General features: G+C 38.5%; 1 long non-coding RNA gene across 1 annotated transcript; it reads left to right on the forward strand.

Annotated features, from left to right (window-relative positions):
• The first annotated feature begins 3,751 nt into the window (after positions 1-3,751).
• Positions 3,752-4,762, forward strand: LOC307166936. The gene is made up of 3 exons (XR_013822711.1): positions 3,752-3,796; positions 3,870-3,925; positions 4,347-4,762. It is a non-coding gene; the product is annotated as an uncharacterized lncRNA (long non-coding RNA).
• Positions 4,763-7,104: the final 2,342 nt, after the last annotated feature.

A 7,104-nucleotide genomic window follows, 5' to 3' on the forward strand; every position in this document is an offset into this window, starting at 1 on the left:
CAAAGGAGGGAGAGCATTTTCACATTTAGCTCCAAAACTCTGGAATAGTCTTCCTGATACTGTTCGTTGCTCAGACTCGCTCTCCCAGTTTAAAACTAGATTAAAGACGCATCTCTTCAGCCAGGCATTCATATAATATTTTTAATCTTACAGTTAAATCCGGTCTCTAGTTCAAAACGCCAGAGGAGAACTGGCCCCCGACTGAGCCTGGGTTCTCCCAAGGTTTTTTTTTTCTCCATTAGGTCACCTGATGGAGTTTTAGGACACCATTAGGTCACTTGATGGAGTTTTTCGGTTCCTTGCCACGGTTGCCTTTGGCTTGCTCAGTTGGGGATATTTTGGGGATATTTAATTTAAATTTTATCAATCAATAAATTCCACTAGAAACAAACCTTGTTGTATTATTTTAATTTAATACTGTGAAGCTGCTTTGATACAATCTGGTATTGTGAAAAGCGCTATACAAATATACTTGACTTGACTTGACTTGACTTATAAAATGATCGACTCTCACAGTTTCAGAGAAAGCATGTACACTACTTCAAAAAATATGGAGAGCTCACATCAACAAAAAGGAAAAGAACTTCTGAGACTCCATCCACCAGCAAACAGACCACATTAGTGAGCAACTGGACTGTGTCACAAACATCATAAACAGCAGTTGTAAAGTATGTGGTCCAAGGGATCCAGCCTTTCTGTGTGGTTGAACAAGAACCTTTCAGAAATTTTGTGAAGGAACCAACCAAATGCGAAAATAATGTCATGGCTGACCCTGCGCACTATGATCGATAATGCCTCCAAAGAAATGACAAAGGCAGTGACTGAGGTCATGAGGGCAGTTGATCACATCGCCACCACCACTGACTGCTGGTCTGTCAGAAGACAGAGCTTTATAGGCGTTACTGCACACTGGATCGACCCTGACAGTCTCACCAGATCCTCAGCAGCCCTAGCCTGTAAACGGTTGAGAGGTTCACACACATTCAATGTGTTGGCAAGTGCCCTGAATGATATCCATTCCGAGTTTGAAATTTGGGGAAAACCTTTATAAAAGCTTTCCAGGTTTTTGGTGAAGATGAGAACAACAATGTAGTCAAAAGTGATGGGGATGCATCTCAACCAGAAGAGGATGAAGAGGCAGGTGAAGAAGTGGAGTTTGTTGATGTGTCATCACTACTGAATGAAGATAATGGCTGTGAGTTCCAGCTCCCAAAGCACCATAGCTGTGCTTGTCACCTGCTTAACCTAATAGATACTGTTGATGCCATGAAAGCAACATCCAATAAGGCATACAAGAAAGTAAACCACTCAACATTTGGAAAATGTAATGCACTTTGGAACAAATGTGAAAGCTCCACACTTGCAGCTGAAACTGTTGAAAATGTTTGCTCCCTCCAGCTGTTGCGCCCGAATGCAACCGGGGGAACTTCTTGTTCATGGCTGTGGAAAGACTGCCGAAGATCATCAAAGACTGCTGAGGATCATGAAAGACGGGGGTGAGGGGGCCATCAGAGTCATCTGCACAGACTTAAAGGTTCCAATGCAAGTTAGAATTGTGTATGTTTTATGTGATCATAATTTAACTAAATGTCTAGTGTATTTTACACTGTCCATGTGTTTCCCAGCCCTTTCTTGGACATAAACTTTTATTTTATATATAATTATTGATCCATTTTAATTTTTGTTCGGTAGATAAATGGTTTATATAGTGTTATAAAACAGTGTTGTTTTACAGGTTTAATCCAGCTGAACTCGCATTCCTCACTGAGTATGCTGCTGCTATGAGACCAGTTGCCCAGTCAACATCTTGCAAGCAGAAGCAAATGCCCAGATGGGGTGGATACTTCCAACAATCAACTGTTGACCATCAAGCTTGAACGAGCCAAGCTGCCATTGAAGAACTGCAGGCCTCTGGTGGATGCTTTACTGGTGCGAATAAAGAATCGCTTTGGCCACATGTTAGGAGACCCTGAGTTTATCGCAGCTGCAATTCTCCTTCCAAAATTGAAAACAAATTGGACTAAGATGCTACAATCAGAATAGGTAAAACAGCATAAACATTGTGAGAATTATAATTTTTTTGTATAGGTGTACATTTTGACACTGTAATTATGGCAAAATCACAAAACAATTAGACACTTATACATAACACTTTTAGACCTCAAATTAAAACAAACTAGTTAGGTTGAAGTCATGACATTAGAAAGTTGTATTAATCCTATAATTTATATTTTCATCCTCACTATTTCAGGAATGGACTACATCAAGCAGCACATTCGGTTCCTTGCCACTGTTGCCTTTGGCTTGCTCAGTTGGGGATATTTTGGGAATATTTAATTTAATTTTATCAATCAATAAATTTCACTAGAAACAAACCTTGTTGTATTATTTTAATTTAATACTGTGAAGCTGCTTTGATACAATCTGTATTGTGAAAAGCGCTATACAAATATACTTGACTTGACTTGACATGGATGCAGCGATCTGATGCAAGGTCCAGTTCATCTGACGAGGATGACTTCTTCTCTGCCCTGCAGTCATCTAAAGCTCACGACAGCTCCAAACAAATGGATGGATACCTGGCCTGTTCAGCAGATCACATGGACTTGTTGAAATCCTTCCCAGCTGTGTGCAAGTTGTCTGTGAACCCGAACACCCCTCTACCTGCCAGCATGTGAAAGGCTATTTAGCATTGCAGGACTAGTCTTCAGCCCAAGAAGAGCAAGACTGATTTCTTGCAATTTTGAAAAGCAACTTCTGTTGAAGATGAACAGCATTTTTTTCAGTTTCAAGTAATGACTGGGTTTTACTGTAAGGAAAGGAGGGAGGGACAGACAGATAAATTAAGGAATGGGAGGGACGGAAAAATAGTTTTTTTGTTTTTTAAATTCTTTAAGTTCTAAATCTAAATTTAATATTTTTGTTTTATTGCTGTTGTAAATTCCAGTCAAAGCTCTGTCATGTTGACATGTTAGAGAAAATGATCAGCCTTGCAGATCTGCAAACTCATGGTGCAGATTCAGCTGTCAAAGATGTTCAACGTCATTTCAGTGTGCTTTCCTAATTAAGCAGAGATTTTAGGAAGGCAAATTTACTGTTTAAGTTATTTAAATAAGTCATTGTGTTTAGATGTCTTTAGATGAACAATTTTTGCTTGGAGTCTCTCCACATTCAAATGAAACAGTTATTTATTTTTATTTTTATCAAAATTGAAACTAGATTATTTCTTTTACTTAACTTGCAATAAACATTTAGTCATTTTTTTATTCAAAGAAAACAAAACTGGACACAATCTTGCTGCTCAAAATGTGTATAGAACAATTTTAATTTATTTGCTCCTTTTGTATTTTTTGTTTACTTGTAATTTTACTTTCAATACTTAAAGGAACACTTCGACTTTTTGGGACTTTAGCTTATTCACCGTATCCCCCAGAGTTAGATAAGTCCATACATACCTTTTTCATCTCCATGCGTGCTGTAAGTCTGTTTGACGCACCCACCGCTAGCCTAGCTTAGCACAAAGACTGGAGGTAAATGGCTACAGCTAGCATACTAATCCCAATAAGTGACAAAATAACGCCAACATTTTCCTATTTACATGTTGTGATTTGTATATGTAACCCAGACGTTTTTCCTTATTCTCCTTATTTGCGGTTCCACCTTATGTTCGCGTTGTCGCGAGACTTCGTGAAGCATCGCGGGACTTGACAGAGTGTTGCGTCACTTTCCTTTAAATACGGGCGCGCGCTGTTGTTTGGTATGTGTGTGCGCGAGCCGGTGTGTTGAGCTGCTGCAGGTAGGCGTTTAGCCGTTCAAACATTCTATTAATTAAACTGCTGGTTTAACTATTATGTATGCCAACCTTTTAGATTGCCTCTACCTTTTCAAATGACTGCTGTTGAGTGACTTAATGATACAGGAACTGGTGAGTTTGTCACTGTTTGTTATACGGTGCTAAAAGTGTGTTGTATATGGTTCTGTTAGCCGGTGCTGGCTGTACTTTAATCATACTGAGTCTGACTATATATATACATTTTGTGCCTATTTAAATGAGCAATACATTAATTAATCTTAATATTGTTATTGAATTATGAAGTCAACTACTCTTTGATTCTGAAATGTATTTTGAAGCTATTTATTGATATTTGTCTATTTATAAGAGTACTCTTGCTGATTGTTAAATTATTTATATTGCTATATGCAGTATATTGAATCATGTACATGATGAAACAAACGAACTGAGATTGATTATGATAATGTGATGACTTTATTATATTATGATTATGGTGATATAGTTGTGATGCTTGGAACCAGAGTGATGTATTAATTGGTCCTGTTTTGTACAGGCCAGGTTCTGTGCATTGATGGCGAGCCACTAGGCCCAAACCTGATGCTTCGGAGTGCATGCATCTACCGGTGTGGTAGGAGGCACTGCAGCTGCTAATTTGACGCTTGCGCACACACACTCTGAGACATTTACACACACTCTGAGACATTTACACACACTCTGAGACATTTACACACGCTCTGAGACATTTACACACGCTCTGAGACATTTACACACGCTCTGAGACATTTACACACGCTCTGAGACATTTACACACGCTCTGAGACATTTGCACACACCTTGGACATTTTACACATCCACACATTGGTACTGATCTTATGAACTGTTCCATCATGGACTCCTTGGACTCTGCCTGTTTCGAGGGCTGTGTGTTGTGAATCACTGCGGCTTCAAGCAACTTTTTATGATTGAGAGAATTCTGAGATTGTTGTATGCTCATTAATAACTTTGAACTGAATACTTATGTGCACGTGTAAATATTGTATATACTTCTTGTCCTATCTGTAATACAACTCACAATTGCACTGCAACCTTGACTCCGTGTATCATTGAACTTCACCTTTTCCTCCCTGAGCTAAACTAAGATCTTCTGATACTGGTCTACTATTTTATCTATAATTGCAGCAAGTTACATATGCTACATATAGCCACAGTGTGTACAAATAACAAGGTCATATGAGACCAGGGCTGCCAACTCTCACGCATTGAGTGTGAGACTCACGCAATTGACACTTTTCACACGCTCTCACGCCACACATCCATTTTCTCACGCACAGAAAAATTGTGGAGCAAAGAGGTACTTTTAATATTAAACTAATTCTCAGCTCTTAGATTCCGTCAATTTTATTACGAAATACGTTTGGCGCTTGTAAATGTGACGTGACAGATCGCTGAGCGCCTCAGTTCAAGTGCACATGAACCGATCATCTGATACTTTTTTATTTAAAGATGCAGTACAACTTTCCGAAAGTATACATAATATCGACCAATTAGTGTTTTTCAACCACTGAAAGAGGTCAATATAACAGCAGGAGAACAATTATGTCACATAACGTTACATTTACCTCAGGAAAGCCATTTAATGACCATAGCATGTTAATTGAATAGAAAAAATAGCTAGAGAGGAGATTTTGCAGAGCACTATACTACATATTTATTATATTGTTACTTATGTCATTAAATAATTGTTATTATAACAAAAACTGCATTATATTTAATTTCATTTGTTATTTTTAACCTTTAATAATACCAGCAGATTAGGCCCTCTATGTTTACAGCATAAGGTGAGATTATTTTTTTAAATACAATTTAAAATAAACATGTATACAAATTAGTCAATATTGAATCAAAATCGGAATCAAATCACACGAATGGAATTGAAATCTTGAAATTTTTGTCAAACAATAATAATAATTGTATCCTACCACATTGTACAATGTAAACATTGTAACATGTTGTCACTAAAATTTGTTCATAAAATTATATTTAGTTACCAAATGTTTTGACAATCACAATTATACTTATTGTGATGCAATATTTGTTTTTACACCCCCAACTTGAATCAAACCAAGATCCAGAACCATATCGTTTTGAGCCAGAATACACAGACGAGGAGTTACAAACTTTAGAAGCTGATACACAAGATGCCGAACAGACTGAGGTCGAGGGGAGAATCAGAACGGGAGTAGCCTACTATTTCACAAACAAGGTCACTGTTTCTCAAAAATGAAAACTGCCCATCCCCCCCTAAAATTCATTAGCAAGTTGAAGGCAACAGTCCTGAAAGTTACCTTTAGCGCCGCTTATTTGTTACTGGGGCGATAGAGCGCATTTGAGAAAACACAATACATTACAGGGGATACATGGAGCCCGGGAACAACTGTAATAGTAGTGAGCACCCTATTCATGTAATAGTGTCACTAAGGTTACATTACATCTAGCTAATGGCACTGTAACAGTAGGCTAGTCATCTAAAAACATAACGGAACACTTACCGCAGCCGCAGGTGATCCACTGTCCTATCTTTACTATCGAAGGGATGGCCGTATCCTTCAGCATACGTTTCATGGTCCGTGTGGCAAATTCCATTTTTTCAAAATAGTCGTCTTCAGTGAAATGTTCTGAGCAAACGCGATAGTCCTTGATGATGTCTACAGGTGTGTTTGGATCTATTTCCAGAGCAAGTAGCCACTGATTCATCAGGTCAGCGTTTTTGGTTGGAATTCTGTGAAACATCGTGGTATTACCTGGTCTCCCCTGTTTATTGTCGCAGCTCTTTACAATGCAGCGAACACCCATGATTGTAAACTTTGCATTTACTATCTAGTAATTGCTGACTCTATTACTTCAACTCTGAGCGAACTCTCTGCTCCTCACCACGGCGCTTCTCGGGTGCTGCGCTAATCACTCCGCCTAAGTAGCAGTGCTTCGCCTTCTGAGAAAATAGTTCCCAGTATTTAAACGTTTAAAAAATGGCTGTGTCTCATATGACCTTGTTATTTGTACACACTGTGACTATACAAATCACAACATGTAAATAGGAAAATGTTGGTGTTATTTTGTCACTTATTGGGATTAGTATGCTAGCTGTAGCCATTTACCTCCAGTCTTTGTGCTAAGCTAGGCTAGGTGCGTCAGACAGACTTACAGCACGCACGGAGATGAAAAAGGTATGTATGGACTTATCTAACTCTGGGGGATACGGTGAATAAGCTAAAGTCCCAAAAAGTCGAAGTGTTCCTTTAAGTATGTTTAAT

The sequence above is a fragment of the Squalius cephalus genome (assembly GCF_949319135.1).
Source record: "Squalius cephalus genome assembly, chromosome: 11".
NCBI classification, from domain to species: Eukaryota; Metazoa; Chordata; class Actinopteri; order Cypriniformes; family Leuciscidae; genus Squalius; species Squalius cephalus.